Source organism: Pinus tabuliformis, chromosome 8 (genome assembly GCF_031772625.1).
Source record: "Pinus tabuliformis cultivar Carrire ecotype Pingquan chromosome 8, CPIR1, whole genome shotgun sequence".
In the NCBI taxonomy this organism is placed as follows: Eukaryota; Viridiplantae; Streptophyta; class Pinopsida; order Pinales; family Pinaceae; genus Pinus; species Pinus tabuliformis.
The window spans coordinates 476,206,926-476,218,366 of NC_142294.1; positions in this window are offsets into that span (position 1 = coordinate 476,206,926).

An 11,441-nucleotide genomic window follows, 5' to 3' on the forward strand; every position below is an offset into this window, starting at 1 on the left:
CCAGATATTTACAATGAGCAAGAGACATATATATCTAATTTTGAAAATAAAATTTTAGGAACTGACCATTTACAGTGGGTTCAAACAGTTCACCATCTAAGTTTTCTAGCATGTATGTGTTATTTCCCCCTTCTTTTGTAATGTTGAAGGGGTCGAACCATAGTGGATCAAATTTCACATGTTTGTCTTTGTCTTCTCGTCGGACATCCCACTTGAGAACTAAACCTCCTTGCTAAAAAGGTCTATCCTTAGCCTTCTTGTCAAACAAAGATTTCATCCTTTGCTAGTAGTCTGACAATTTGTTCCTCACTTGCTTTCTGTTCTCGTGAAGCTCCACCAACTGATTTATCCTTCTAGTCAAGGTGCTTGACTCTTCCTAGGTTTCTTGTAGAAACTTAACTACTGGTATTGCTAATTGGATCAGGAAGACAACAACCTTGCCATATACTAGCTCAAAAGGTGATTTCCCAGTGGATCGTTTAGGCGTTACATGGTTAGCCCATAGAGAAAACTTTAGTTGGGAGTCCCATTTCCTTTGATTTTCAGTGATGGGCTTCTTTAGAACCCTCACCACAGTTTTATTAGAAGACTCAACCAAGCCATTCCCTTGAGGGTAGTATGTAGTGGAGTGTCCAATAATGATATTGAATTTATGGCAGAAGTTGGTGAACTTGGAAGATTTGAAGACCTATGCATTATTACTGATGATTTTAAAAGGACACCCAAAGTGGGATAGCATGTTCTCTTCCATGAATTTTATCACCACTAAGTCAGTAGCATTTCTAGCTGGGATATCCTCTACCCACTTGGTGAAATAGTCAGTGGTTGTTAAAATCCATTTGTGTTGGCCACTAGATGGTGGGTTTATTTCTCCAATGAAGTCTAATCCCCACTGTCTAAAAGGCTCCTCTACATGCATAGGAATCAAGGGGAGAGGAGAAAACTTCTGTCTTTTAGCAAACAATTGGCATTTTTGGCATGACCTGACCTGAGAATAAACATCTCCAAACACTGTGGGCCAGTAAAATCCTACCTTGAGGATTTTGTGTGATGTTTCCTTCCAACTGTAGTGTCCTCCATAAACTCCCCCATGGAAATCCTCGATCACTTCATGGGTTTCTCCCTCAACCAAACATAGAAGTAGTACCCCCACTGGGTCCTTCCAGTAGAGTAGTCCATTAGATATAATGTATTTATGTGCCTGAAATCTCAGACTCTAGTATTTAGATCTATCCAATCCCAACGGGCATCTTAGGAATACGAGGTAATGAACAATGTTCTTATACCTAGGCGATCCCTCATATTTTGCATAGATCTTCTGCTCATCTATTTTAATTCTACTCTGGTGATCCTCTGGTCTGCCTTCCTCTGTGATCAGGCTTACCCCTAGAGCTTGACAATTGGATTCAAATAAAATCTTGGCCAACCCCTGGCCTTTGATGAGCTTGGTAGGCTTTATTTCTAGCACATATTCTTGTATTTTAGCTATCCACCCGCCCCCCTTTCCTTCGCTATCTCCCTGCACCAGAATGTCCTTGACTGTAGTCGTTGGGATGAACGCTGTGATTCCTTATTGCAGCACATACATACGGAATGAATTCAACGTCTTGATTAGTGCATATGCATGTTTCTCCAATATATTGTATTTTAGCTCAACATCCCTTAGGACGTGGCTGAAAAAGGTAATTGGATTCTCATAACGTTCTTTATTTTTCTGTAACAACACAACAACAATGGTATGGGGAAAGGTGAAAGAAATATGTAAAAAGGCACTGAATAGTTGGGGTTGACTAGCACTGGGGCCTTAGCCAAAGCTTCTTTGATCCTAGTGAAAGAATTACAGGGGACAAATCTCCACTTAACTTCATTCTCCTTCTTGAGCATGTTTGTGATACCTTTGACTATCTCAGCATAGTTGGGTATGAATCACCTTAAGAAATTTATCCTCCCCAAAAAGGCTTGGACTTATTTCTTGTTTCTAGGCAAGGGAATAAGGCTAATGGCTTTAACTCGTTCAGGATCAATCTTTACTCCCGCCTGCGCTACTATGTGTCCAAGCAGCTTCCCCTCACTCAAGGGCGAACTGAGATTTCTTAAGATTCAGAGAGAGGCCATACCTCCTACACTTCTCGAAGGTGAGCTTTAAATGGAGGAGATGCTCTTCATCATTATTAGAAAAGACTATGATTTCGTCTAAGTAGACTACCACAAATTTATCTTGCTCACCTACGAAAGCTATGTCCATAGCTCTCTGAAATGTGGCCCCTGCATTTATCAACCCGAATGGCATGCGAGCGTACATGAATATTCCCCACGAGGTGGTGAAAGCAGTCTTTTTCTGGTCCTCAGGGTGGATTTCCACTTGGTTATATCCGGAGAATCCGTCCATCATGGACATTCTGACTGCACCCACTACCTTCTGCAATATATTATCCATCTTGGGCAGAGGGTAGTTATCTTTTAGAGATGCCCTGTTTAAATTCCAGAAGTCCACACATAGCCTTATCTCTCTGTTCTTTTTCCGGACCAGGACCAAATTAGCCACCCACTCAGAGTATCTTAAAGGTATTATGATCTTGGCCTGCAACAACTTCCTTACCTCCTTTTTAATGGAGGGGAGTAAGAGTGGATTTATTTGTCTGAGTTTTTGTTTGCATGGATTTATCCCACTCTTCAGAGGAATCTTATACTGAATGATATTAGTATCAAATGATTTCAAATCATCATAAGACCAATCAAATACATCTTTGTAATTTTTCAATAGATCTAAATACCTATGTTTGTATTGCAGGGGATTCCTTTGGATAGCCTGATCGTTTGGGGTTCCTCCTCTGATCCGATGTTGCAGTCTTCAACTTGCTCATCCTTCTCTGGGGCCATTTGTTTGGAAGCTATGTCATCTTTATTGAAAAGTCTTCCTAGTGGAACAAGTCCACGAGGGATGGTGTTCCCTTTTAGCTGCAATTTTTTTTGCCCAGCCACTGTGTCTTTCCATGAAGTGGCTTCTTTTTCTTCTTCTTCTTCTTCTTGATCAATGGTGGAGTGTGCAAACTCCCCAATGACTTCTATGAATATTTTCACCTGCTCATCATCTTCGAATACCTGCAAGTGTTTGACATTATCAGGTATTGAGCGTCTGTGTCTGAATTCTATCTCACATCTGAGGAGTCGATTATGTGGGGGCTTGAAAGTGCTTGCAGCTACCACAAGAGAGTTAGCCATCTTGTTTGATTTTTTGGGTAGAAACTGAATGTTAAAGGCCAGAGAGAAATTGTCGATTAAGTCCCACACTTCATTTCAGTACGTCCTCAGCCTGGGGTGTTTGGCTTGGCATTGGTTTCAGATCTTCCTTATGACTAGCTCAGAGTATCCATAGACCGATAGGCATTCAATGTTCACATTTCTTGTCGTTTGTAACCCCGAGAGTAATGCTTCATACTCTGCCACATTGTTGGTCGCCTCAAATTCGAGCTTGAATGAGAGGAGTATCATGATGCCTTCCAGAGATACCGACAATAGTCCATCTCCATTCCCATATTTTGAGTTTTCTCCATCGAAGTATAATTTCCATACTTCATTTTCATTTGCTCGCAGGTGCTCTAACTACCCTGTTAGGTGTACTGATGTTTCCTCTAGGAAGGTCTCATCATCTTCTAGGAATAGACATGAGATGTCAATATCCTTCCCATGCACTAGGGATTTTTCTGAGCCTTTAGCCTCCTTTTCTCACATCCAAAAGTGGGAATGGTGGCATAAGTCAGATCTAGCTTGATAAAGCCACCCACCTTGGAACCCCAAGATCTGGATAAGAGAATTCCAAAGTGAGGAGGTATATCATCCACCATTATATCCATTACCACACTCTTCACCGGGATCTGAGCCAAGTTTACCACCAGATCCTTTATCATGCCTAAGCACTTGACTCTCTTGGAGTCAAAGGAGTATAGGTCCTTGTATGGTCTGGTGATCTCTAAGACCAGTTGTTCCATTACTGATAGTGGCATGAGGTTGTGTGAGGCCTCAAAATCCAGCATGCAATTATGCAACAAAAGGTCATGGATCACCAAAGTCACATAGAAAGGCACAGTAGAAGCATCCAACTCTTCCACATGTGGCCCGAAGACAACCATGGGCCTCTCCTCTTGAAGGTTCAAACTATCATGGGATGGTGTAGAGATGGTTGGATGCATGAATTGAGAGACTTGAGCTTTGTAATGATGCTCCTTTAGAAGCTCAGTTAGAGGAACATGAATTTTTACCTTTTCCAACTCCTTCTGGAGGTTGAATGTATGTTGGGCCTTTTCTGTATCTCCTGGAGCTGTTCTTTTTCCCTTCCCGCTAGTAGTTGTCAGCAGAACATGTGCCTCCTTTTCTGTGTGCCCCTTAATACTATTGCTCTCCTTATTTGCAGAGACTCCTGTCTTGGGTGGGTCAAGATGGAGCTTACCTTTCCCTTTTTTTGGTGTTGGAGGAGTCATTTGGGGAGAAGCTTCCCCTTGTTGTTCTGGTTCTCTCGTCCTCTTCTTTGAAGATCTTAGATTATACCTACGTTGTGGATGTGTTTGCATGAACTCTGCAACTATTTGCAATAATAATCCATATCTTCCTCCTCTATTGTTGCTTCTCTATGATGACTGGCCTCCTAGTGAGCCATATTCTCATGTTCTTCTTCAGCAAAACCAACATATATATTTCCCTGCATCTCCTGTGTATCCGATGATTGTTCATTGGGACCATCTTCCAAGTATAAGGGATGAGGGATCTGATCAAGTTGCTCCTTTCTTTCCCTTGGAAGTAGTTGTAGTGGAGGCCTTCTATATTGCGGGTTATAGCCCCGGTTGTTGACTTGAGCATTCTACCTAGAGAGGTTCTTGTTCTCGATTTCGAGTTTTCCAACCTTTTGTGATAAACTCTTGATGACTTTGTGTTGAGATTGCAACAAGATGATGGAGCTTAGTGAAAAGAGTCACCTTCACTAAGTGGGCCTGCAGGCAAATTATGGCACAAGTTCTATTTTTGATCACAGTGTGGATGATCACAGTGTGGGTGACCACAGTGTGGGTGATCACAGTGTGAGTGATCACAATGTGGGTGACCAAAGTGTGGGTGACCAAAGTGTGGGTGATCAAAGTCTATTTTTAGACTGGCTGTCAAAAATAGAAAAGTCAAATATTATTGTCTCATAATAATATTTGGACTATAAACTTGATCTTATTCTCTTGGAGCACTTCAGTTTGAGCTATAGATGTGGCCCATGCAGCTGTCAGAAGGAAGTACGCTTTTCTTATGAGTCAATTGAGTTGTTGCATGCATGACTTCAGTTAGAACTCAATCAGTTGAGTTTGGTGGAGTTGATTGTGGAGTTGATGGAGTTGTGTTCAGTTTGACTTGGTTAAACTAGTTGTAGTTAGTCTAACTGCAGATAGACTAATGATGAGTTGTTAAACTAATTATTAACTCATAATACAACTACAGAATACATCAGTTAACTCAGTTGCATGTCAGTGCATGTTCAGTTCAGCAGGGACAGGTGTTAGAGAATCAGATTGCTATCAGTTGTGACTATAGTTGTGCATCAGATCTTGCACAATCAAGGGATTGAGTATGCCAATGAGTTTGCTCATGTATTTGCCCAGTTTGTAGCTTCTGCTCACATCTTACACATTGTGAGTGATTCTTTGGAGGTGAAATACGAGTTTGGTAGACCATTCTCATTCATTCTTGAGCAGGTATTGAGCAGTGGAATCAGGCAAGCAGTGGAATAGATTTGGAGATCAGATCTTAGCTGTATTGTGTGTAACAGGTGGAGCTGGTACTGGATTGCTTGTGATAAGCATTGTACTTTGTAATGTTACATGGTCTCAATCATTAATATACAGATAGTGTGGGGTTTTTAGCGAGATGCTTTCCCCGGGTTACATACTGTGTTAATGTGTGAATGCTCTTGATGTTTTATTGTTATTGATGCTGCTATATTGATGATCAACGTAGAGGAGCTTATGTATTGTGTATGTATTCCGCAATAGTACATGATCAGGATAATCTCTGTTGAATATGTGTTAAATTATTCAAAATTTCTACACTTTGTCCAGATCATCCCACTTCGGGTCAAATGATTCTCCATCTCGACCAGAGGAGGATGCCTCTTCTTTTCCTCTTTTGGGTTTAGTAGGTTCTTGCTTTGCCCTCGACTTCCCTGCCGAGGCCAGATTTGCTTCCACTTTGAGAGCATCGATCTAAAGTTGGTATAGAGTGGTAGACTTCCTTTCTCTTAGGGTAAAGCCAACATCGAAGTCAAAAGCTCCCAGGAAAACCACACGAGCTACAACTAGGGGAGGCTTTATGTTGGCTGGCAGGTTATTGAACTGCTTATTGAATATTTTAATAAATTCTAAAGTATCCTCCTTCAAATTTTTTCTTATGGAATTAAACTTAGTGAGGAGGTACTCATGATTCCTCTTTTCTTCCCACTTCTGGGTGAAAGAGTTTTCAAGTTGCTCCCATGTAGTGATGGAGGAATTGGGTAGGGATTTGAACCATTTTCTAGCTTCTCCATCAAGGGATTGTACAAAAAGTCTCATGACCACATCCAGTTGTTCCACGTTTATGTTCTCAGAAAAAGCACTGAAGGTTTCAATGTGACTCTGTGCCATGTTATCATCTTTCCCATTGAACCTAGGCAGATGCTTTAAGTAGTCCCGGGGCATTGCACTTAAGGTCTGAGGTAGATCAAGAGGTGCATACTTATTTAGCAGAAAGACTGGAAGATCCATCTGGACTAGTGGAGGGATATTAAAATTTGTTTGAGGGACTGGGGTCAAGACCACAGTGTTTGGAGGGGAAAGAGGGTATGTCAGGGCCTTAGGAGAAAGTCTTGAATAATGACCAGCAACTAACTAAGAACTAGATGAGGGAACTTCAAAGGCTGGTGAGATGGTATCACAGTCAGGGGGAGTTTTCTCTTTCCAAACTTTCTTGAAGATCAACTTTTATGAATCAAATACAAATGGGGCTTTCTACTGGGATGTGTGGAGTCACCAAGGTGATGTGAATGCAATCAGAACAAGCTTTGCTCACCTAAACAAAGAGTGTTCAGCTTGTCATATCCCAAAGAAAAAATCCTTCAATACAATCCCCGGCAACGGCACCAAAATATGTTGTAGCTCCCAGAGACAGCCTTGGATTGCTTACAAGAGCAGTGCTCGGGCACATCTAGATTGGTGTGTCTCAAATGTTTTACATGAAACTGGAGACATTTCTTATGTTCTATAGATACACACACACACACATATTTATATGAGATGGATTGGTTCATTTATCCAAAGAAATAAGACATGGATTTTTGGTACTTCTTCACGGGTTCAGATCTAAGAAATAAGCATAAGAATAGTGGAGGCCGAGTGTTTCAAGGTCTTACAACTTAATAAGATTTTGCAGAGCAGATGAGAGAGGACAAAGAGAAGGAGCAACTCATCACATAGAGCATAAGGCTTCTAACGTTCTACACTTAACACATAGAGCTTGAGGAATTAAGGATTTCTATACTTATTTGAGTTACAAGTAGAAATAATGAATGAAGGAGGAGCTAAAAGCTATGATTCATGCGTTGCAGATTAAAGATATAATTTCAATAGTACACACAGGCATATTCATAAACAATTTTGAGACAAATGAATCTGTGAAACAGTTATAGGCATTTGCATTAACATGTAGATACTAATGAATCTATGAAGAAGCTTGAAATATTTCTAGAAACTATAATTGCATGAATTCAAGGAATAAGCATGAACACAAAAAATGAGTTTGAAAAAGAGAACACATACTGTAATACTTGAGGGGGGGAATCACCATTGTTTCCTTGATATTCTGAAAAAGATCTGTATTACAAAGAGATCTTGTATGAAAATAGCATGCAGTGTTTTCTATAGAATTTATGAACCTTTTCTAAGTCTTACCTTTCCCTATTTATCTAGAGAGGGGAGCAAGAACATACATTACAACAAAAATATCTATGGTCTAGATTCAGCTATCAGGTCGACTAGCTGTATCAGTCATGAATGGCTCTGTGGCCCAAAAATATTATAGAATTAAATGCCTCCTTGGAAGGAAGGCATGTTATAAGAAAAAAACAAGTAAATAACCAAACAGAAAAGTAAATGAAAGTCTCTGTGTCCATCATGTGATCGCCTCTGCCTCAGGCTATAATTTGTTCACGGTATGGCCTCCTATTCTGCTCAACCGACCTCGTCGCTTCTGCCTTTACTGCTAGGATTCCTTGTTCTGTGAAGTAGGGGTTGGGTCAACTGTAAGTGCCCGTCTTGGTGGTATTTTTCTTTGTAGAGGGATGGGGCTCCATGCTGAGCCATTAATCTTCCTTAGTCCCATGTACTGCTCCAATGTTGTGCCATGCTCCATTTAAGTCTTATAGTTGTCGTCCCATCTGCCCATTAAACCTCTGTACTGCACTATCAGTGCCTTGATGTAGTGGGTGATATGCATTCCAGTGTAGCAGTGCAGTCTCGTAGGCGCGAGTTTTTTTCCTCTAAAACAGGTGAAACGGGTCGTTTTTTATTTCCCCCTTAGCCCCCTTTGTTATAGCCTCTCGTGTGGATTTCCTCATATGACCAAGGGCCGGAACTGGGGGCTTAGCCCTCAGATGCTAAGGCCTTCAGACCCATGTCTAGGAGCCTTTTCCTTTGTATCGCATGGTGAGCACCAGTATTGCAGCAATAATGCTACAACTCCTGGGCTTCCTACTTTACTTTTATCAACCCGGTAGTTTGTAACAAACTTGGAAGCGACGGTGTTGTATGCAAAAGTACTAGTTCTTACTGTAGGCTGTCACTTGGTCAACTGGTGCAAGATCACTAGGAGCTCAAGCCAACTCCTATGGATTCCAGAAGAAGCTCTATATGTGATGAAATAAAGGAAAGCTTACTCTACAGAGGCTACTCTACTTGCAGAAAGGAAAAGAAGTTTGAAATGTAAAGTAAACCTATCAAACACTACTTAACCAACTAATCCAACTTTTGCAAAAAGAAACATGAAAACCATGAAATGAATTCCATTACCTACTCAAGGAAGTAAACAAAATCTACTCAAGCTATTGCTAGAAGGAAATGAGAAAAAACATCTTTTTGGACTTTTATGTATTTTTATGTGAAATTGTCATGCATGTAATTTATTTGTTTGTGAATGTGACAGCGATTAGGTGGCTATGGAGGACGAATTTGGGATTTGCAGAGGTGTAGGATGGTGTGGATGGGTCCTAGGAAGTCTCAGGTGGTCTTCTGGAGGCTTTTCCCACAATCGGACATCAAAAGGAAGCCTACAGGAAAATCTACAGGAGGTTGCAGGGGATCTATAGAAGGTCTATAGGAGGTCTACAGGAGGATGCCGAGAGTAGTTTTGAAGGTTTTGAAGGTGTGAGAGTGGGTGGAAAGGGTAGTTGAAGGCTAGGATGATGTGTTAAGGTGCCTAGGGTTCACCAAGGATTGCTAGGAGAGGAAAAGATGGTCGGGAGAGAGGAGGATATCCTACGGAAAAATGCAGAAAGCTAGGGAAGATTTGAGGTGAACTTTGGGCAACCGATAGGGCATAGATCAGGGAGAGAATGCAATGGCTGATAGGTTGAACTACTGTGAGATGAGATTTGTTGCAAAAGAACTGAAAGTCAAACAATGAGATCTAGCAAGCAAGGAGACTAAGTACATCAAAAAACCAGAATTTTGCATCAAGCTAATCTAAAATATGAGCTATGGAAAGAAGTGCTAAAAAATGATACAATGAGAGAAAGAAAGGAAGGAAACTTATTGCAAAGATAGAAATGAGCATGGTGAAAGATATCTAAAGAAAAGCATTAATCTTCTAACAATTTGCAACACCAAAAATCATATGGAGAAGGAAAATCTGTGTTTTTGTGGCAGCAAGAGGGTCTTGGCCTCAGTTCATGGTCCCAAGGGGAGGAAAGGAGGCCAAGGCTCTGTTGATGGCCTTTTGTATATTCTTTCTATCACTGTTCAACCTGCTACAGAAAACTCAAATGGAAACAACCTTCTAAATCACCAAAAGCAACCTATTCTTAACCAAGAAAGAAATTTATCTAACAACAACTAATTCATAAACTAAAACAAAGCATATAAATACAAACAAGAGGAGCTTGGATACTTGGATTGGGCCCTAACCCAAGAGCTTCAGCCCTATGAGGTAACTCAGTGCTAGCTCAAAAAGGATCTCATCTTTATTATCAAAATAATAATAGGATTACATGAAACTGTCAACAAAAGTAAGCTTGAAGTTGAGCAGAGCAGAGCTGCAAAAAAAATTCGAAAATTTGACCAACTCCCTAATGAGGCCCTAGGCCTCTCTACTTATACAACTAAAGCTCCCAACAACTTCCTTAAAATCAGGGAGGCTTGGCTCCCAAAACTTGAGATAAACAGAAGTTATCCTCCACTTGCTCGGCTGCCTCCTAGTGCATTGATGTGGCTATTTGTGCTCCGAGATGCATGAAGGAAAATTCGAAGTGGGGAGTCATAAATGAGGGAAATACCCTCCTATAAATCCCCTCTTTTGTCCACTTCGAATTATTTCTACCAATTTTCCATTAAATCTTTGACTTTGTCTTCAAAATTCAACAAAAATCTGCATTAAACACATATTAGACTCCATGGCATCATAACCAACCCAACTCACTCCATAAGCATAAATATAATAAAAAAACATGTAATAAGCTAAGAGAATGGTTGATTAAACTATGTTAGGAGGCAAAATGAGCCCATATAATTACCCATTTATGGGGCTCATCATCACCCCCCTACTGAAGGTGTTGCTCATCCTCTGAGCAACTTAGTCCATCTCCTCATCTTTGATGGCCCTGATGGCCTCCCTGACATCCCATGCTTCTGATGTGAGCTCCTCTTCTTTGTCATGGAATCCTGCCTTTCTGTCCACCTCTTCCCACTGCTATTGCTCTTCTTCCTCTTTTCTGCCTTCTAGCATGCCTAGTAGCAGTGGGGGACTCAATTTGAGGCCAATCCAATTGACCTTCAAACTCTGCATAGAGCGCTTGTACAGTGGCACTCTCCTTAATGCTTCTTGCATCCTTGTTGGGGAGTGATACTCCCTGATCTGCAAACTGTGTGGTAATGTGTTCCACCTCCTCATACAAGCATGGATACATTCATCCCCAAGTAATCTTTCCATATCCTCAAAATGTGCAATGGCTTGAGCCTGATCATTGATATACTTAGGGGCAATTTAGGGATTATTTGCAAGCAGGTGATGTGTGCTGATGAGTGCCATGGGATCTGATGGCTCAACTCTGATCATTAAGGGCTCATTTTTCTCTTTTATCATCAACTTTTTTATTTCTGCTGCCCTTAACTCCTCATGATTCATCCATGAGGCCATGGCCATTAGTTGCAGGTCCCCTTGCCTAG